Raw genomic sequence first — 23,074 nt, 5'->3', positions numbered from 1 at the left:
ACATTGGTCCCCAAGCTTCTGTGCAAGTAAAGAGGGTATAGTCATAGTCACAGCTGCTTATGTAACAGACTGTGGCAAGAGCAGTAAATAAATGAGGCTCAGGCCATAAGCATTCCCAGGCTGACGACTCACATAGCACCAGTGTTTCTGTCCATAGCCATTATTTTTTAGCATTTCTTTGCACTGCCCTTTTACTACAAGAATCAATCTGAACTTTTAATCATTTGCTTTTTGACCTGAAGTATATGGATTTACAGCACACTTTTCAGGGCTATGGGATCTTTGTCTTGGACTTTCCATTGTTTAAAGTTTAATCTTAACTAATTGGAGCTAATTTGAGATCAAAAACACCTTCCAATTTCTATCCAGGGGACATGAAAGTATTAAAAAAAAAACCCATACAATTTTCCAGCTGAGTTGAAGTTCATTTCATGGGCAAGCATAGGAAGGACCCACGTTTAATAAATAGATTCTTTCTATTTATTGCAGCTTTCAAGCGACAGATGCCTTCATGATGGAAAAAAACAAAAAGGACAAGAAGTTAGACCTCCTAGGTTTGAAACATGCTTTCACCACTATTAGATGTGTGAACTTGAGTAAATCACTGTCACACTAGATCTGTTTGTCCCATTGAAAAATGAAGTGTTGAACTCTCTGCTAGATCTATAAACACACACATGACATTTATTATAGTCCATCTTATTCCATAAGTTCACCTTGTTTATCATTGAAGTTGTGAGTTACTTGAGGATGTGTCATAAACTTTCTTCTTTCATCTCTTCCATTGCTTCCAGACACTGTTAAACACAAAAGCTAATCAGCAGTCAAGTGAATTAAAGTAAATCAAGGTTCCCCACATTTGCCTTCCAAAAACTATCAACATGAAAACCTTTCCAAATTTATGTAAAGAAACACTTCAATAATCAAAACAACATGCTGTATTTGGTGTTTTTTTCCTTCTCTTTTATTTCTCACATATGTGTGCTCCCTTGTGTGTGTGTGTGTGTGTGTGTGTGTGTGTGTATTTAAAATAATCCATGCTTCTTTCACTCTTGATTAAAAATTGTAAGGGTCTTGGGCTTCCCTGGTGGCGCAGTGGTTGAGAATCCACCTGCCGATGCAGGGGACATGGGTTCGTGCCCTGTTGTGGGAAGATCCCACATGCCGCGGAGCGGCTGGGCCTGTGAGCCATGGCCACTGAGCCTGTGCGTTCGGAGCCTGTGCTCCACAATGGGAGAGGCCACAACAGTGAGAGGCCCGCGCACCGGAAAAAAAAAAAAAAAAAAAAAAAAAAAAAATATATATATATATATATATATATATATATATATATATTGTAATGGTTTTGTTCATGATTTCCCCACGTGAAATTTTTATTGGAAATGGAAAATACTCAATTTCTGTTTTCACTAAGTGGTTTAAAACACATGACAATTAACAAATGAGTCACAGGCAGCCTCTTCCTGTAACTAATGCACTGCAAGCTGGATTCATCAATTACAGCAAGGATAGAATATCCACTTTACCAAACACCCAGGTTTCCTAGACTTTGTGCCTTTTTTGTTTGTTTGCATTTCTCTTTTCTTTCTACCTGTTTTATTCATCAATTGTCTCCAGCAAATTATAGCAAAGGTGTCTCCCTTCTCTATTGCCACTCTGCAATCTATACTTAACTGCAGAGAAACAGCAATAGAAGCCATAACTAACAGCCCCAGCCTTCTAAATCTGCAAGCCTGGGAAGAATCTCGTATCAGGACATTACGTGCTAGATTTAATGTGGATGTTGTAGTCTGAAGCGAAAATTATTTGTACAGCTGGAATATAACATTTGCATAAGTTACAATTAAAAGAGAAAATATAATTACAAATTTTCAACTTAATTTGAATGGTTTTTAAAATACTCATTTGGCATAGGCAACAGCTTGCAGGGAAACAGAACACGCTCTCGGAGTTGCATCCCTTTGTCTGAGTATCAGTAATGAACTCATTTTGAATGGTTTGCTTTAACCCGTGAATCCCAACACTAACCAGCACTGAGAATCTAAGGTACAAGGCACTGTTTGTTTTGAATAGGATTACAACATACACAGCAATTCATAAATATTTGCATCTTTTAATTGTTTCTAAAAATGAAGTGGCAAGTGACATCCAACAGTAATGTTATTTCTCCCATGGAGCGAATGAGCAGTGGAATTTTAACTAGTTTCATTCCCTTTCAGCTCTCAGATCTGAGATCTTTGGTCACATCTCCTGTATAATGTTTTCCTCATATCACAGTCTCTTTAATGGCTCCAGCTTCTGATTTTTTTTCCCCTCCTTAATTACATGTCTTTTTCTTGTAGTGACTTCATGCTGAAGGCATGTCATTCTTCTCAGACACAGGCTCGGCTAGGTGTCCATGAACCAAGTCCATTTGTTCATTTGTTTTCAGGATTTCTTTTCTAAGAAACAAAGGAATCCTTTTATTATCCTCAAACATGAGAATCAAAATTTTCATAAAATATTTTGTACAGCATGTTTACTTGAAACCCTGCTTACCAAAAGTCGTGATAAATGTGATTATTATGTAACGTGCATGTGTGGCATCAATGAGTTTTGAAAAAGAGATAAAAAAGAGAAAATTATTCCATTCAATTATTCAATCTTTCTCAGAAAAAAAAAAATGGATCGAAAAGACACATAAATGGAAAAAATTGCTATTATTTTGAGTTACACAATTAACTATGCCTTTCTATTTTCCTGATCCTTCTTTTCACAGCTATCTCCAAATAATGAGACATCAGAACATACTCTAGGAAAAAAAATGAATTACAAAAACTGATCCTTTGTTCTATTTGCCCTGGAACCTGAAAAGGAAATTCTATGGGAAACAGAAAAATATAAAGTAATAATATAACCTTATTTCACCTTTTTCCTGAGAAACCACAAAGGTGGTCATTTGATTGAGAGTGTTATTACGTAGCATCATTTTTTTAAATCACAGAAACCCTGTTTATTTATGGAATAAAAACACAGGACAATGAGAGCAGCACCACACCACCTTCAGGAAAATGCACTGCTGTTTAGAATGACTTGCTGAAACTAACAAGGAAACTACCTAAATGAAGGCCCTGTGGATAGTCATCTTTTGTGCAACAAGCCTACAATAACTTCATCATTCAAAACTGGGATATAAATTGAATACATATATATGATAAATACATATACATTTTATTTTTATTGAAAAACTCCCAAGATTTTAATAAGCTTTATCCTGGGGCCTATAGGCACCTGTCAACCTCCTGGCCCACCAGAGTTCTCATTTCTTTTCTCTTTGATGCACTGTGGATAACTGTATCAGGCCCTAAGTTTACATTCAGAGTCATAAGCCAGAAGCAGACCATTTCCTAGAATAAATAGTATTTCCCAAACGGTGGAACATTTTTACCACTGGTGAGATAATTTTAGTTGCCATATTCCAAATATTTTCATTGCTATTTATTTATTTTTAAAAATATAATATTACATCAAACTTGTGATCTCACCAATTTTATTACTTAGAATTATATTGAGGAAAAATATCACAGATGGTATGCAGGCATAGCAAAGTCATGAAAGAGGTACAGAAATGACTAAAGTTTAGGAAACAGTATCCTAAAAATAATCACTTCTCTATATTAACATATCCTCACAGTAGCAGTGTGAGATTTTTTTTTTAATGTTTATTGGAGTATAGTTGCTCTACAATGTTGCGTTAGTTTCTGCTGTACAGCAAAGTGAATCAGTTATACATATACATATACATACGTATAACTCTTTTTAGATTTCCTTCCCAGTTAGGTCACCACAGAGCACTGAGTAGAGTTCTCTGTCCTATACAATAGGTTCTCATTAGTTATCTACTTTATACATAGTAGTGTATATATGTCAATCCCAATCTCCCAATTCACCCCACCCGCCTTCCCCGCTTGGTATCCATAAGTTTGTTCTCTACATCTGTGACTCTATTTCTGCTTTGCAAATAAGTTCATCTGTACCATTTTTCTAGATTCCACATATAAGAAATATTATATGATATTTGTTTCCTCTTTCTGATTTATTTCACCCTGCATGACAGTCTCTAGGTGTATCCATGCCTCTGCAAATGGCACTATTTCATTCCTTTTTATGGCTGAGTAATATTCCATTGTATATATACACCACATCTTCTTTTTCCATTCGTCTGTTGATGGATATTTAGGTTGCTTCTATGTCCTGGCTATTGTAAATAGTGCTGCAATGAACACTGGGGTGCATGTATCTTTTTGAATTATGGTTTTCTCTGGGTATATATGCCCAGGAGTGGGATTGCTGGGTCATATGGTAGTTCTATTTTTAGTTTTTTGAGGAACCTCCATACTGTTCTCCATAGTGGCTGTATCAATTTACATTCCCACAAACAGTGCAAGAGGGCTCCCTTTTCTCCACACCCTCTCCAGCATTTACTGTTTGTAGATTTTTTGATGATTGCCATTCTGACTGGTGTGAGGTAATACCTCATTGTAGTTAATATAGGTAAAACATTTAGACAGGTGTCTAACACTTAGTAAGTACTATACAAATGTTTCCTATTATATGATCACTGTAGATCTGAACAAGTGTGACTGGAAATCATGAATAATTTAGTCCCTTCAATTATGAAGTTATTTTAAATGTGAATATTACTTTAATGCCTTAGATATCTTACCAATTAAACAGGATAGTAACTAAAGAGATCCAAAAACTGGTAGGGATGATATAAACAAAGATCAAAATAAACATGAAATAATATATTATCATCTGTCTCATTCCTTATATTGGTGTTTAAACATATTTTAGGTATTGAAGTAAAAATCTTAAGAAACAAGTTTTTCTACTCTTTGCGACTACAGTTGTTAACCATTTGCAGTAGAGAATAACATTCCTTGGCTCATATTTTCAGTTACAGAACCACTAAACCTTTGAACTGGAAAGACCTTTAAGATGAAAGGCCAATCCTATCATGGCTTATGTAAATAAACAGGTGGATTTGTAATGGGCTTTTAGGGTCTTAATGAGCAACTCTGTGGAGGATGGGAATTGCAAGCAGTGAGAACAACTGGTTCAAAAGTACTAAAGCAGGGGTTCATGACTTATTCTAGGTGTCCAAGCTATGTAGTAGGAACCAGTATTAGGAAATAACACTGGAAAATGCTTTTTTTTTTTTTTTTTTTTTTTTTGCGGTACGCGGGCCTCTCACTGTTGTGGCCTCTCCTGTTGCGGAGCACAGGCTCCGGACGCGCAGGCTCAGAGGCCATGGCTCACGGGCCCAGCCGCTCCGCAGCATGTGGGATCCTCCCGGACTGGGGCACGAACCCGTGTCCCCTGCATCGGCAGGCGGACTCTCAACCACTGCGCCACCAGGGAAGCCCTGGAAAATGCTTTTTAATCATCCAACCTTTAAGGTCAGTCATTTCTGAAGTCGGTACAAGTAACCTGACCTGTAACTTTGAAGTGAGACAGATCTAGGTATGACTCTCCACTTTTTACATAAGCAAAGTTTTTGAGCCTCAGATTATGTAACAGGGTTATTATAGTGATTAAGTGATTGTACATAGAACTCATAGCTGAGATGCCTGGCTGATTGAAAGTATACTCAAATGTTTGTCTTTCTGACCCCTGTCATCATATGAATAACAATCTGGAAAAAAAAAAATCACCTTTCCATCAGGGACTGAGTTCTTAATTTTTTAAGAAAAAAAAGAATTTCTCAAAAAAAATTTTGGAAGGAAATTAAAACCCCAAGGAAGAGCAAATTATTTTTAATTTTTACTCTTCTCCTTGATTTATGGAAGACATTTCTCAAAAAGAGTAAAAACACCCCAGCACAGTGGCTTTCCTTGAATGCAGAGAGTAAATTCAGAACAGGCACCCTCAGGAAAATGTGGGAATTTTCCTGAAGGGACCTCACCACAAGCCAAGACCTGACGGGATAAAGAAGAGCCTATGACGAGCTGTGGACATGGTGCGGGTTGCTCCTCGAGGCTCAGGCCACATCAGGGCAGGAACGCAGTGATGCTCACCAGCAGGTAAGGGCTGCCCCAGAAAGAGACCCTGAACGGAGCTCCCAGAGGTGGAGGCAAACACTGGAGCCTCGGAGCCCCCCTTCCCTCCCCAGCTCTGGCCGCTCCACATCTCTTCCTCTCCCCTCCCCCCGCACCTTCCCTGCCCTTCTTTCTTCCTCTTCTCTCTTTCACCGACTGAACTAACTATAACAGCATGGAAATCTGTTTTTTCATTAGTGAATGGCTTTATATACACCTTTTTGTTTTCTCTTGAGTTTTAAAAATGTGATTTCAAAGTTTTATATTTCCAGTTCCCCAAAAAGGCTAGAATCAGACTTAAAACAATAGCCCTAGGTTGGTTTTCACTCGTATGTGGTTCTAAGATAGATTGTATGATTCAGTGCCCACTCCCACCACCAAGTTTGAAAGTAGAGTGATAAACAGAGGTGAAGAAAAGGGACCAATTTTCCCCTCTTGGTAGGAAGAGTAATACATGTAACATAAGAATAACTAATGGAGTGGAAGAACCATTGTGTTTTGCTGCTCTTTGTAGTATCCTGAAGAAGTCATGCCATTTTGAACAGTAATCAAGGGAAGTCTAGTGTAGTCACTATTAAGAGAAAATAGATCATGCTTTAAAAATGTTTCTTTATACCCTTTTTCATGTAAACTATACCTCCTAGAGCAAATGTCAGAATGAGTAAGTTGGATAGAGCAGGGGTTTTCACACTAAATTCCTCAGAGCCCTGCATCAGGTGGGGTGCACGGTGAGGAGCTGAGGGGGAAGGGAAGGAACATTATGTGGAAAGTTCTCCAGGCTCCTCCACCCCCTTCACCAACAGCAACTCTGCTGTTATCTGTTTTATATAAGGGAATCACTGAAGATTTCACCTAAAAAAAAACATTAAAAGGATTCCACTGTTCTTAAAATTTGGAAAGTCATGGGAATAAAAAAAATTCATGTGCCTGCATTGACCCTGGGAACATGGAAAAGGGTATAAAGATGGTGAATGCTTCTTCAGACTAACAGCTTCTTTTTAATTCTTCAAAAGACTCATTAAGTTATATCCTGCTCTTCTGTGACCTTGGAAAGTACTCCCTACTCCTCCTACCTCCTATTCCTTGTGGTGGGGAGGGAGTCACAAAGATCAGATTGATTGGGTTACTCTCCCTCTACATTTTATGTAAATTTGTCAAATAACTAAGATGTCTGTCCTGACAAGAGCCAGGTAAGTCTAAACACTTCTTACGGACAGAGCTGACAAAATTCAAAAGTAGTTTGGGTAAAAGAGACTCATTAATTTCAAACTGGGCCTTTGACTCCCAAAGGGAAGACATACATCATCAGTCGGAGCATTGTGATGTCACAGAGGAACTTCATTAGTCTGCCAATTAGAAAGGAGTCATGAGAGTTAAGTAAAATGAAATGTAAATAACTGCTTAATTAGGTGTCCATGAAAACTGGAGAGTCTCCAAAGTCATTAGATATGACCATGCTTGGCTGGCAGCTTTTTAGACTGAGGGTTAGTGCTGTCATAACCTTCTGTAACAGCTAGAAGGTGGCTGGGAGACTCCACATAGGTCCCCAGAAGACAGGTTGACTTGGATGAAGCATTCAAGACAATTAGGTGTAACTTCGTCCACATGGTTGGGGTCCTCTAGAGCAGTAGTTCCAGAACTTCTTGGGGCCACTCCAGTAGAACAAAATATTTAGGAATCACCTCTACTTCTGCTGAGGCAAGGGGTGGGAGCAGGCATAGAGAGAGAAAACTTTATCAGAAGGAGTGAGGAAACTGGACAGCTACATATACAACAATGAGATTAGAACATTCCCTCACACCATATACCAAAATAAACTCAGAGTGGATTAAAAACCTAAGTGTAAGACCTGAAACCATAAAAGTAGAAGAGAACATAGGTAGAACACTCTTGACATAAATCACAGCAATATTTTTTGGATCTGTCTCCAAAGGCAAAAGAAATAAAAGCAAAAATAAACAAATGGAACTTAATTAAACTTTAAAGCTTTTGCACAGCAAAAGAAACCATCACTGAAACAAAAAGGCAATCTACAGAATGAGAGAAAACACTATGACCTACAAGGTCATATATATAAACAGCTCATAGAACCCAATATCAAAGAAACCTGAACAACCCAATCAAAAAATGGGCAGAAGACCTGAACAGATGTTTTTCCAAAGAAGACATACAGATGGCTAAGAAACACATGAAAAGATGCTCAACATTGTTAATTACTAAAGAAATGCAAACCAAAACAATGAAATACCTCCTCACACCTGTCCGAGTGGCTATCATCCAAACGTCTGCAAATAACAAATGTTGAAGAGGGTGTGGAGAAAATGGACCCTTCCTATACTGTTGGTGGGAATGTAAATTGGTGCAGCCACAATGAAAAACAGTATGGAGGTTCCCCAAAAAACAAAAAATAGAACCCCATATGACCTAGCAATTCCACTTCTAGGGATATATCCCCAAAAAACCCCACTAATTTGAAAAGGTACATGCACCCCAATGTTCATAGCAGCACTATTTACAATAGCCAAGATATGGAAGCAACCCAAGTGTAATATATATATATATATATATAATGGAATGTTATTCAGCTGTAAGAAGGAATGAAATTCTGCCATTTGCAGCAATGTGGATGGACCTAGAGAATAGTATGCTTATTGTAAAATGTCAGACTGAGAAAAATGAATGCTGTATGATATCACTTATATGTGGAATCTAAAAAATAATACAAATTAATGCATATACAACACAGAAACAGGCTCACAGATGTATAAAACAAGCTATTGGTTACTGAAGGGGGAGGGGCAACTTACGTATATGGGGTTAAGAGACACAAACTGCTATGTATAAAATAGATACGCAACAAAGATATATTGTATAGCAGAGGGAATTATAGCCATTATCTTGTAATAACTTTCAATAGAGTATCTGTAAAAATACTGGATCACTATGCTATATATCTGAAACTAATATTGTATATCAACTATACTTCCATTTCAAAAAAAGAAATGAGGAAAATGAAACATTTTAATATAGGGCATTGTAAGTATTTAGTTCATGTTAGAACCATGAAGACAGAGTCCTGTCCCCATCAATATTATAAGAAGTTAGTCAGCAAAATGCCCAGAGGCTAAGTAGACATCAAGTAGACTTTGAACTACACATTGAAAATCTCCACTTGACAGGAATATTAGAATGCTCTTTGCTGTCTAGCACTCACATGTTTAAGCTGCCGCTACTTCCCCCTACACTTTCACCCATACACCCTTGCCTACAAAAAACATCCAAATTCCTTAACATGCATCAAGGTCCTTCAAGATCCAACCCATTCTACTTTCCTAGCCTTACCTCTCACCACAACTTAGCCTGTTCCGTCTTACAGGCCAGTCTGTACTGGCCCTTTGGTTTAGGTATGTCCTTTTTTCCAAAATCTCTGAATGGCAAAATCATATTCATCTTTCAGAATCCAGTTCAAATTTCACCTCCTTCCCTGATGAATTCATGACTCCTCCTTTGTGTTACAGACACTGTTCGAGCATCTACTTTAGCTTCTTACTTGGGGAAGGATGTGGGGAAAGCAGTTCTCCCCTGAGTCTGAGGTCAGACATATCTGCACAGATCTACAAAACCAACGGTGTGCATCCAGGAATCTCTGCACACAGGGCACTGAGGGGGTAGCTGACTGGGTAACAAGCCCCACGATAACAGGGGAAGGGAGATTTGGCGTACCATGTGGTATTGGTCTCTTGCATTTGTTCCCAGTCTAACCCCATGGACACATGTCCAGATGTTTATAGAATGATGATTAAGAGCATGAATTCTAAAGTTCAGTGCCTGGATTCAAATCTCAGTTCTGTCACTTACTGGTTGCCTTGAACGAGTTAGTTAACCTCTCCAGCCTCAGTGGAGATGATAAAAACAGAGTTCCTACCTCATGTGTCTATCATAGGGATTATACAAGTAAGTGTATATAAAGCTCCCCAGCAGTACCTGTCACACAATAAAGCATCATATAACAAGCGTCAGCTATTATACTTAGGAAGAGAGACGGCAGTTAAGCAAAAAATGAAAATGCTGTAAGGCCTTGGGGTACATGCAGCACTAATTCAGAACCTCTTGGTTGAGAGAAAACAAAAAGAGGGTGTTCTCCCCAACTCCACCATGGACCAGAGGCAGTGTGGTGGCATCTAGTGGGACTAGAAGCAACTGTAGCCCCAGCAGAAGGCTTGGGTGCTTGACTGAGGCAGCAGCACTCAGAGAGGTCCATCCTCTGCAGAGACGGCAGCAGGGCCAGGCATGAGCAATGGCTGTCGCCGTGTGCTCTCTGTGGTACCCAGAAGCGGTGTTGCAAGACATCCAAGGTGTCTAGAGGGTGCAGAGCAATGCAGTAGATGTGACAGAGGAGTCTGGTTGAAGTGAGGACATCCAGTGGACACGGTAACAGTGTCAGGAAAGGCAGTGATGACAGCATAAGAGGAGTCATATTCAATGGATGCCTCAGGCTGATGTCTGTGGAACACATTCCCTGAGGTTGACCAGGAATATGCGGGTGGAGGGGTGCTTTGCCAGGATGCAGAGACCCTCTAGGAGTCCAACGTTATGAGTCAAATTGCCATTGGCATCACCACTTTTTTTCAGAAGGGGAATACTGAGACAACACGAAAAGCACAAGCTTTGGTTTCAGACAGGCTTTTGCTCCATTCAACTGAAGATATTTACTGAGCATCTATTTGTGCCTCAGTCTCTGCTCTTGTTGGTGGAAGTACCACAGTGAGCAAGGCCAAAAAATTCCTCCTCACACAGAGCCTACCTTATAGAGGGAATGCAGACGATAAACAAGTAAGAAATCAAGTTAATGAGATGTTTCCTGTTTGAGAGCTGTGAAGGCAGTGAAACAGATGATCTGGCACACAGGTGGGGTAAAGGGAGCTCCTTAAATATGGCAATCAAGGAAAACCTCTCGTTCAGAGTGAGGGCTGATGGCAGTTCAGGGGAGATATGGAGACAGAGAGTGGGACCCTAAGGTTCGGAGACTTGGCATATTGGAGGAAGAAAAAGTAGCAGAGTAAGTCCCAAACGGGGGTCAGAGAGCTCTGGTCTATGGGCCAAATCCAGCCTGCTGCCTGTTTATATAAATAAAGTTTTATCGGAACATTTGTTCATCTATTATCTGCAGCTGCGTTTGTGCTGTAATAGCAGAGCTGAGTAGTTACAACACAAGCTGTATGGCCTGAAAAACCTAGAATATTTACTATCTGGCCCTTTCCAGAAAAAGTGTGCTGATTGCTGGTCTACCGCCTAGCCAATGAGCTTAAGCGAGAACAGTGGGAACCGAAGTTAAGGGGTGCTAAGGGGCAGCAAACTGTAGGTCACCACAAACCATGGCAAATAACTTGGGTTATATTCGACGTGTAAAGGAAAGCCATTGTCCAAGCAAGGGAGACATGCGATCTGATTTACATTCTCCTCTCTGGGAGCCGTGTGCAGATGGACCGTAGGGTTGACGTGGCAGCAGGGAAACCAGCTAGACAGATGCCGTGGAGCCCAGGGAGAGAGGAAGGTGCCGTGGCTGAGGATGGCAGAGGTGCAGATGGGGACAAGTAGTCAAGATGTATTATCTCAGGTATAACAGGTTCAAGGATCCCAACTCAGCTGTATAACCTTAGGCAAGTTACTACTCAAATTCTTTAAGCCTCAGTTCCTTGTGAGTAAAACCCTCAGAGCACTATTGTGTGGATTAAATTACAAAATGCACCCGAGGTACCTGTCAAAAAATGTGTTCAATAAATGTTGGCTGTTATTGTTGCTGTTGTTGGTTGTTGCTGACAGGTGAGGCCCACGGAGAACTAGGTCACAGCGCATACTGCACTGGGTCAGTGGTGCCTTCTCTCTCTGACCAGATGGGCACATTCCCTGGAGACAGGGAAGTATTTATTCATCTTTACATCCCCAAAACTGTGCCTGGCCCATGGTAGATGTTTAATAAGTTTGTATTGATTTAACTATTAAGGTTTTTTTGAAGAAAGGAAAGGTATTATTCATTCTGCTATTTTTCACCAGAAGTGTTTTGTTTTTAGGATTGATATGGAACATTTTTATGACACATTATCCTGAAGATACAGAGGTAGTTGTATCTAAGGAGAGCTAGTACCCTGCATCCTGTCTGCTGCAAAGGGAAACTCAGATGCTGCTCCCCAGAAAATCTCTAACCTGATAAAATATGTCAGTGATCGCAATTATATATTAAATCTAGACTAAAAAGTCACCACGCACAAGAAATTCAATCATGTCAGATGCTTCTACATATAAAAAAAATCTCTGGATTGTTTGAAAGTGTTGTTTTTAGACATTTATTTCAAACTAGTTGGAAATTCTGATCCCTTGTCCAGCCATATTGAAGGGTACCCTATTTTTTATTATTACCTTGTTTCTTTTATTGATTCACTATTCTACCTATAATTGAGATTTCAGAATTTTTTGCAACTTTCTTATTGTTCGACACTACCACTTAACAAGAAAGACTGGAAACCTCCCCCTCATAAAGCAGTTCAATTTTCTCATCATAAAATGATCAATACTGTCTAAACAATTATTTCAAATGAAATTAAATATGACATGCAAATTTTCAAATGAAATATGACATCCATAAATAGGTACATATTTTGTGACATTTTTATTTTTTTAAAAGAGATTAAATACCATAATGGTTTCGCAATACAAAATTATTAAACCCTAAACAGGCCAACTCAAACAAAATGTTACATTACCTGTTGTATTCACAGTAGCTACATGTGTCTTTTTTTTTTTTTTTTTTTTTTTTTTTTTTTTTGCGGTATGCGGGCCTCTCACTGTTGTGGCCTCTCCCGTTGCGGAGCACAGGCTCCGGACGCACAGGCCCAGCGACCATGGCTCACGGGCCCAGCCGCTCCGCGGCATGTGGGATCTTCCCGGACCAGGGCACGAACCCGTGTCTCCTGCATTGGCAGGTGGACTCTCAACCACTGCGCCACCAGGGAAGCCCTACATGTGTCTTTAATATGCACTTGTTGCTATATCTAAAAAATTAACCAGAATTTCTTTAAAATTAAAATAAGACTAGATGAGAAAATATCTCAGTGGTGGTCACCAAATCATAGGAGTACTCTGAAAACTTATCAATTTAGCTGACAAACTCTAAAAGTATGGGAAACTGAAAATAACAAAAATATATAAAATAACAGGACATGAAAGAAGAGAATCCCTTGTAATGGTAAAGAAAAGGTAGAAACCCCTGAAACATCAGAGAGCAGCCATGAGGAGGGAGATTTTTTTTTTGCAGCATGAAGCCTGGCATCTCACAAATAACGTATGTTCCATATTATGTGGAGTTGCTATGGTAACAACCTTTATTTTCTGAAACAGTACACAGATGTGTACAACATACTAACTTGCTGGTTATAAATTACAGCTTTTCCCATAGTTCAGTAACTTACGAATTCAACATTTGCTAAATCTCCGAAGTTCTGTTGTTATTAAATTTCTTTTATGAGATAATTTTCCTCGTACTTTCAAAATGAGAGTGTTCCCAAACAGGCCAAGAGAACGGAAGCATGAGAAAATGGGGCATATCAGAAAGTAGCAGCAGACTGAGTACAGTTTTCTACAAAGAGTCTGGATGAAACCCACTGAAAGGAGGAGAAAATTATTTGAATTAATTAGGCGTCATGTACAACAGCAATGAGAAATAAGTCACTAGCAGAATGATGTTACAAATAAAGTTATGAACTGATTTCTTATTACAAGGTGCCATATTTGCAGTTTTAAAATAAATGAAGATTATTTCTTAGAAATGTAACAAGCACTAATATAATTTTACAAGCTACAATGGTGTGGGGAGTGAATTCACCTGGTTACTTGACTTCAAGTGAAGTTTTCTGAATCTCGAAAAGGCCTGAGTCTGGGAGAAATTTTATATTGCTATATTTAACAAGGAATTAGCATCCCTTTGTCAGGTTACAGAACAAAAGACATACTTACTGACTGGAATGTTTTCTCTTTAAATTTTAACCTTAATCAACAAATATTTATCAAGTGTCTTCCATGTGCAAGGAGCTGACTGTCCATACTTAGGTGCGTATAGGTATGTATCTAAACAGAAATCATAGAAAAACTGAGTTCTTTAGATGATTTTTTTCTACTCTGAAAGCTTATGTAATGTTCTCTATATGCTGGATCTATTTTCTTTGAATAGACAGTTCATTTTGCAGATTCTTAAACCTTATCAAAAAGAGTCATCTCTGCAGCATTCATCAGGCTAAAGTTTATTACCTGAGAAACACGTTCGAAAACAAGGTTATATGTTCAGCGTTTACAGTTAAAAATCCATCTATCTAAAATAAGAAAAATATTTCTAATTATAAGAAAAGATGGAAGCACCCTTATATAAAAGGTAACAAAGCACCCCTAATTTAGAAAGTCCAGAAATAACTCTACTAAAGGATTTTCCTAACAAACATAAAACACTTGGAAATGCTATTTCAAGTCACGATAGCATTACGTTCAAATGCAAAATTGTCTTATAGCAGCAAAGACAGAATGAGAAACAACTGAACACCGTGCAGATAAGAACAAATCATTTTGAAAAGCTTGCACCATTAAGTGGTTGTTAAATTTTTTTCTGACGCTTTCCACACATGCTCTTTTCTGTATCGTCCCAAGATATATTAAAAACAGGACCATGACTAATCCATTCCAATTCTTACATTATCAGAGAGAGTTAAGTTATCACCTAATGGGGCCTCAGAGGCTAGAACTCGGAACCAGTAGAAAAAGAGTACTTCACTGCTAGTTGCATTTTAAAAGTATTACTTAAATTACATTTAAGCCATCTGATAACTATGAACTTTCTTCTCTCTTATATTTATATTGCATATTTATTGAATTGCGCAGTATGCTTTTACAATAAAGTGCTTTTTACGTTGCCGTCTTTGTTCATCCAAAATAAAATTGACAGTTATCCTTTTATAAGCTATTCCGAGAACATTTTTTCTTCTTTGAAGCTGATTGATGCACTACTTTAAATGTTCCTACAAATATCTTTTCAATTCAAGTTTTTGCATAATGTAATAAGAAGATAAAAGAATTCCATACTTCAACAAGAGACATTACAATGCAAGTAGAGACATTATCAAGAGCATTAACATGCTCCTAATAGCAATAAAACCTTTTAACTGTCTGATGTAGAACATGCTCCCACCAAACCACCACACATTATGGTAATTGGCTCCAATTTCTGACTCTTACATTGTAAAGTTACAAAGAGTTAGGTAGAACTAAAAAACAAATCTAGAATACTCATCTTGTTAGCGTTCCCATTATCAAATGTTTGCTTCTACCTTGAAAGAGGACTGGTCTGGTCTGTTGCACGGCTCTTCCCTGCACTATCATATTTTTGCATCCTGTCTCATTTTATTCCTACTGACTGATATGAATATATATTTTTTCCCAAATAACCCTTTTCTAACTCCAAAACATCAACAGTGACACAAATAGCATTTTCCTCAGAATTTCAGTGTAACAAATGTGTTCTCCGTGCATGCCAGTGTCACATCTCATTCACTTTATGTGTTCTCTCGTCACAGGAGATACAGTGGGGGAAAATATTCCATGAGGACGCTTTGATTTTTCTTTACAACACACTACTAAATTACATGAGTAGCCTTTCCATCCTGGCTGAAAATATAATTTCAAACTAAAGTTGAGCCCAGATTCTGTTAAATTAAATAGCAAAGAAAAAATAGTTCTTGGCTTTATTCCTCTTAGATGGGGAGCAGGGCAATGGGGGAATTGACACAAGTTGGTCCTTAGTGATTAACCTGCAGTTTATGGTTGTGTTTTCAGGTGACGTGCCCATCATGCAGGAATCTTCTCGGAGGCTGTCGAGAGCAGCCTGTCTGCTTTGAGAAGTGCAGATCTATCAGGATCCAGAATCGGGCTCGGAAAAAAGCTGTCATTTCATGTCTCTAAAACAGCCTCTGATTTAATGTACAAGATGTCAAGAAGTAAAGGACAATAAAATAAAAGCCAAAAAGGAGAACTATTTCAATTAAGAAGCATTTCTATAACAATTCTTGGAAATCAAGTAAAATAAAAGCTGTCAGAATCAATCTGTGTTTAAAGGTTGATTTTTGTGGTGCTTAAATGCAACTTGCAAGGCAGGAAAAAAATACAGATTATTAACAGAACAATTGAACCTTAAAAATTCCTTTCTCACTACATAGATATTTGGTTATTAAATGTTCCTAATGGATCTAGGAAAAGCATTTATATGCTGGATGCTGGGATTTGGACAGAGAAGGCAAGAAACACATCCAAATACATTTTTAAAAAGTCACAAATGTAAGCTCCAGTCCTATAAGGAGTTTCATGCATTTCTAAGAATTTAATATTTTGATTGCCAATAATTAAAAGCCTTATATAAGACTCTAGGAATTTACCTTTTATTGCCATGATTTTCCAATGGTGTTTGAATGTCCTTTCCAGAGAAAGATAAATATTTCTTCAAGAACTGCCCTATCACCCCAGTAATCAAATATCTTAAAGGTGAATTGAGAAAAAAAATTGTTATGAAATTTGAGGCAACCTTTAATCTGAGTATAATAATATTAAATAAAGATATAAGCATCGCCAAAAATAAATAAAATTCTTCCCAACATGACTTATTATGGAAGACATAACTTTCATTTCCATTTGTTTAAAAAATATGCTATTTAAGAAACATGCATCATAACTTCATCTTACTCCTATCCTTAGAATTTTTATGATGGTATGCTTTTTATTGCACTTTTTCTATTAAGAGGGATACTGGACAAGGAAAGAAGAGATTTATTCACTTGCTGTCCCCATCTGATTTGTATATTTTAGGGATATGCCCCTTCCAATGGTCTATTTCTGGTTCCTTTATATAAAAAAGAAATTAAGTTTCTCTGACGAGAACACTCTAAAGAAGAAAATTCACTCCTCATCATCAAATTGAGAAGTTTTCTTAAAGTAAGTCTTCCACACACAATAAGAGAAACAGACTAAGTACTGCCTCCAATCAAAAGAAGAAAAATTACAAAATCAGCTCACTCGTGATTTCCTTAATATACTTAAAAGAGATAAAATCCCACTGATGCCTCTAAAAATAAAAATGAAGGAAAGGGCAACTTTATTGATTCCCTTCAAACCAATGTACATGTAGCTTATTGATAACACTAAACCTTTAGTGATTTTCAACTGAAAGTCTGCCTCTGAATGAAGGTTTAAATCATCATATTAATATAGTAGGGGGGAAATTATCACGGGACACACTGGAAATTAATTAAAAACCCTGCACTCAGTTTGTTTGTGAGAGAAGATAAATATCACTCATGGGAAAAGATGCCTGACAACCGCCATAGTTTTCAGATCCAAAATTAGACCCTGACAGCTATGTCTTTGTATGACTCTCCTTGGGGTATGATATGCAGAGGTTTAGAATATGAAGATTTCTGAGAGAAGTATTTATTACTGACACTTCCGAAACATTCCATGTGTGGCATCAGCAAAGCATGCTCCACCTCAGACAGAAATGTCAGGTTTTCTTCCAAGATTTTTTTTTTTTTCCTATTCCTCTTCCCCCATTCCCATTCCTCCCTCCCCATCCACTACCACCCCCCTTCTCCTCCAAAATATGGAGTTTTTTAGAAGTTCAACAGCAGCCCCTGGTGGAGCTCAGCAGTTGTTTCAGCCTGAGCACAGTTGTTAAAGAAACTCCATCCATTCTGTCAATAAAAAGAAAAGTATATCCATGTGTATATTACCACATTTGTATGCTGTTCCCACGGGTCAGAGATCAGAAAAGACTCTGAATGTACAAATGCTGTGTTTTATGATGGTAATTTAGGCCAATTTCAGTAGCTGGAGTTTTGAAATATATATATATATATATATATATATATATATATGTCATAAACAATAAACATGTGTCTCAAATGTCACATTCATTTTATGCAAGAAGACCAATAATTAACTGCTCGTGAATAATGCTTACCACAGAGTGCGTGCGTGAAACGAAGGGGCTCCACACACGCAAGCCCGCGATCACCATTTTGTTTGGCTCCTGTTGCAACAGATTCAGCCTTGTCACTTGGCAAAATGAGCTATACAAAGTGACAATTGTATGCAAAGGAAGGAGTTCTCTTGGTAGGAGCTCATAAAGCCACTGTCTGGCCCCATCAAAATGCAAGCTGGACTTAACAAGAAAGCCCAGAAAATGCCCTTCAGAGAGACCATGATATTCCTTTTCCTGCTTAGTTGGCAGCCACAGATTATCACTTGGGGGCCAAGGGGAGCCAAGTGGCTTCTTGCATAGGCAGGGTAAGTCTTTGCTTCACAAAGGCACCTGGTAGAGGGGCTCAAATCCGCCTCCCCTTCCTGTGGGGCCCTCTGCCTAGAACACGGTCACCTTTTCTCAGCGCAAAGGCATGGCTCTGTTGCTAAAGCCCTGTGCCTTTGGGGCTGCATCACTGCAGAGAGGTTGCTTTTTCCTAATTCACACAAAGATGCCGTAACGGCTCCAGGTGGCCCTGGTGCTAGGCCAGCAGAGGGAGAACGGATATCCTGAAGAGGTTTGCATTCCTGGCTAAGATTCTCAAGTGTGCCAGGGCTGGGGGACCTGGTGAGCATTCACCCTCCATGAGGCTCATGTTAGGACAAAGGAACAATCGGAAATTAACTCAAAAGACTCAAAAGTTTACTTGAGTAAATTTAGTCAACATATGTCACTTGTGTGTTTTGACTTTTCTTAAATGATGCAGTTTATTTAAAGGAAAAGCAAATAGTGTTATTAAAGCTTAAAATAGCTCTATGATAAATACTGGAATAGATAAATATGAATTTATATGAAAAAGTGGTTTTTAAATATTGAAAGTTTTGTACTTCACAGTAGCCTGTCACTTGTCCCTGAGGTCACTTGGATCTCTTGGCTGATCTCAGGTGAAACTGAATGAGTGAGCTAATGTGTTAAGACCATAGATCATCCCATGTAGGTCACTTAATGACTACCTAATGGACTCCAAGCACTGTATTTGACACTGGGGAATAAGAGGTATAAGAAGAAATAATACTTGGTCTCCAGTGAGCTACAATCTAGTGAAGGAGACAGATCTACCTAGATAATTTTAATATATTGTGGTAGCAGCATGCAGAGTCCTAAAAGACACAGTGGGGCACTTCGCTGGCTTTCTATAGGAGTGACCCTTGCATGAAATCTTACAGAAATATTAGAAATTAGCTACAGAAAAGAGGGTTAGAGGGCAATGTTGGAGGAGAAGCACTGACCCAAGAGTGAAAGTGTAAAACTCCGAGGTGTATTCGAAGAACTACGAGCAGCTGGTATTGCCAGAGCATAAAGTTATGAGGTGGTGAATGACAGAGTAGAGGCTGGAGAGGAGGGTAAGGACAGCCATGGAGAGCCTTGTCTGCCCTCCTAAGGAGACTGGAATGGTCCTATAGGCCGTGGGGAACGATGAAAAGACTTATTTAAGGACTGACATAGCTGGGGGAAGAATGAGACCGGTCAGGGATTTGTTGTGATTGTCCAAGAGAAAGAGGATAAGGACCTGAATCCCGGTGGTGGAAATGGGGTTGAAGAGGAAAGGGTCAGAAATAGTCAAAGGCACCAACAGAGAGCATTTAGTGACTTATGGATATGGGCGGTGAGGGGGAGGCTTGCATCACTCCCAGGGTTCAGGTGTAGGAGACAACGTAGACTGAGGCTACCACATGAGTTACACAGACACCGGGGCCAGGATAAGTTTGAGGGTCAAAGACGACACGCTAAAGAAGTACTTCTCAAAATATGTCCTCAAATACCCTCCACTGGCCTCCAGACGCTATTTGTAACACTGATTATTAACACTGCCCACAAATGTCCCAGCTGGAGAGGACAGGTAGTTAAGCCCAATCGCTTTCAAACTGTGTGTGGTGGGGGTCTCGGTGGGATAGGGGGCAGAGCAGGCAGGGCTCCAGGCTGCCTTCCCTGATTCAAGCCAAGAGGGTCTGCTTTTACCTACTGTGTATATTAGAATTCTTCAGAAGACGTAATTTGAAAAAAGAAAACCACAGGTTGAAAACCACAGACAACCTCTTCCTTTCAAGGAGCGGTAAATGAAACCCACGGAGGTGAAATAACTTGTCTACAGACGCACGTCTGTAGCAGGGGCTGAGCTAATCTATGACACTTAGTTCAAGTCCACACGTTCTCTACACTGTGGTTTCCTACACAAGTATTTGTCTACTTTTTGCCGTGCTTTACAGAGTTAGCATCACAAACCTTATCCCCAGCATGCAGTTATCAGTTTCTTCAGTTTTATTCTGTCAGTAAATATTTATTGACCATCTTCCGCATGCCAAGACTTCTTTTACTGAGATCACCTGTGCATTTTTATTTGGATCCCCAGTTATACCTTTTGATTCTTTAGTAGAGTTCTAATGGTGTCCCCAATTGGTATTCGACTGTGACTGGATGTCTTATGACCCAAGAAGTAGATAGGTATACTAGGGTTTATTTTAGTCCCAAGTAAACAGTGTTATCAGAGGCATGAGTTTCCTAATTTACTGGAGGTGATAGCTAATTTACATTTTAAATCTAATTTTTAAAAATCCACTTTTTAAAATCCATGAAGCTACTAAAGTACAGTAAGGTGCTAGTCGTAATTTTTAAAGAATTAGTTTTCAGATGTACACTAATTTTTCCATACACATTCCAGTGCTCACTGGAAATAACGATGCAAAAAAACTCACTGATACATGAAATAATTACAGGATAGATTGCTTTCAAAAAGTGAGAATTCAAGCCAATAAACTCAATAACCCCTCCTCCCTGTCATACTAACTCGGGACCAATAGGGTAATTCGTAAAATAAGGAAAAGCAAATCTTTGTTTAACTAGAGGAATAAATAAATAGAGGCAAATGTTAGCTGAGGGGTTACGGCAGCCTACTGTTCCCTTTCTCAAAGATCATCCCATCTTAAAAATTTGTCCCAGGCCTCCTAGAAGAGAGCAGTGGGCGGGCCCTTTGTCAAGTGTGTGAGTCCAGGTGGGGAACAGGAACCAGCTGGGGAACACCCTCCCACTTAAGGGCTGCCAGAGATGAGATGCACACAGGCCTTTCCAGGAACATTATGTAAGATCCTGGAGGCAGAAAGGAAACCATTGCTCTGTCTCTCCTTTTGGGGAATCTATTCTTCACTTTATTAAACTCCTTAAAATAAGGGAACAGGGAATCAGTCTTTCTTCAACTGCCCCTTTATACTTTACCACCTAATCCAAATCGATCTCTCATTTTCTTTCTCTACTCCTTCCATTTGCAGATCATTTTAAAATCAGAAACTCTGTGTACACCAACATACACAAAACCCAGTTAGTGGAGGTGGGTTGCAAGCAACAGAAAAGGGGAAAGAAAGGAGAAAATCCAAGATTATAGCTCAAAAAGATTTCAAGGCTCACCTGTTACAACCCCATTTCTTTCCAGGTGAAAAATCCAAGTCAAGTGACTTGTCTAAGATTATGCCATGTCACTGTTCCCATATGGTGGTATTACTGGGTATAGGACAAACAACAAAGTTTTAAGGATCAAACAAAAGCCTAATTGGCTCCACAGGTCCCTATTTATACCAGCCTCCTTCATGTTGTAGAGTATGCTAGTGGGTGTACACACTGAATCCAGACACAGCAAACATTTGGTTAGCGCTTATCCCCTTTGACCTCCCACTTCTCATTTGCACAAGTAAATCCAGAGTTAATGGTCTTCTGAGATAATCGTGTTTATGGTATTTTGGTCTAGTGTCCTAAAACATCTCCCTACATAGCAACTGCTTTCATTCACTCAACAAAAGTTATTGGAAGCTCACTGTGCACCAGCCCTAGACAGTACTAAGAAAGAGCATTCTTTTGTTCTCTTGCTTATATGCTCACCACTTTGTCACTGTGCAGTCATGATGCAGGAACCATATTTCTCTCCCAAATCCAATAAACTCGTCTATCAGCTTTTTCATACAAAGAGGTTTAAAATGGTTTAAATATCCCTTTAAGCCCATCCTCTCTGGTAAATTAACAATACTGGTTTAGTACCCCTCTATGTTCCTCTATGTTTGGGTGTTCTAGCTTCTTTCTGTGAATTCCTCTGACTACCCTCTGGACTGGCCCTGTCTGAATGGCATGACACTGAGTTCCAGATTAATGTAATTCCACATAGCACATAAAGGCTCACTGGGAACATTCAACAAAATGAAGTGTCTTGATGAGCTCTTCAGATTCCTCAGAGTCCAATGACTGAAGATGTTCTGGAATGGAGAACTGAATGTGGCTTAGAAACACAAGGTAGATGCTAGTATGACTAAGAAAATTAGCATAGGCCCACATACCTAGGACTGACAGAGATTAAGCTGGGCCTAAAACATAGCTGGTCATTTTATGGGAAGCAAACTGTTGAATAAAAAATGGAAAATGTGAATAAGCTTTAAAAGGTAATATTTCCAGTGGTTAAGACATGGCTCGGGCTTCCCTGGTGGCACAGTGGTTGGGAATCTGCCTGCCAATGCAGGGGACACGGGTTCGAGCCCTGGTCTGGGAAGATCCCACATGCCGCGGAGCAACTAAGCCCGTGAGCCACAACTACTGAGCCTATGCGTCTGGAGCCTGTGCTCCGCAGCAAGAGAGGCCATGATGGTGAGAGGCCCGCGCACCGCAATGAAGAGTGGCCCCCTCTCTCCGCAACTGGAGAAAGGCCTCACACAGCAGCGAAGACCCAATACAGCCAAAAATAAATAAATAAATTTATTAAAAAAAAAAAAAAGATATGGCTCATCTAAATAGTCAATAAGTATTAGCTGTTATTACTATTTCTCTTCTGAACATTTCAACTTACTGCTTATTAGTGTGATTAAAAATATTGTACAGGGCTTCCCTGGTGGCGCAGTGGTTGAGAGTCCGCCTG

General features: G+C 39.1%; 1 long non-coding RNA gene across 1 annotated transcript; it reads right to left on the bottom strand.

Moving 5' to 3' along the window:
• Positions 1-2,093: 2,093 nt before the first annotated feature.
• LOC136794687 (uncharacterized) lies at positions 2,094-21,675 on the bottom strand. The gene is made up of 2 exons (XR_010841774.1): positions 21,586-21,675; positions 2,094-2,441 (listed from the first exon to the last, which is right to left on the bottom strand). It is a non-coding gene; the product is annotated as an uncharacterized lncRNA (long non-coding RNA).
• Between the last annotated feature and the right edge of the window lie 1,399 nt (positions 21,676-23,074).

Source organism: Kogia breviceps, chromosome 1 (genome assembly GCF_026419965.1).
Source record: "Kogia breviceps isolate mKogBre1 chromosome 1, mKogBre1 haplotype 1, whole genome shotgun sequence".
In the NCBI taxonomy this organism is placed as follows: Eukaryota; Metazoa; Chordata; class Mammalia; order Artiodactyla; family Physeteridae; genus Kogia; species Kogia breviceps.
The sequence above is the reverse complement of the archived record's forward strand: the minus strand, read 5'-3'. Positions and strand labels throughout refer to the sequence as shown.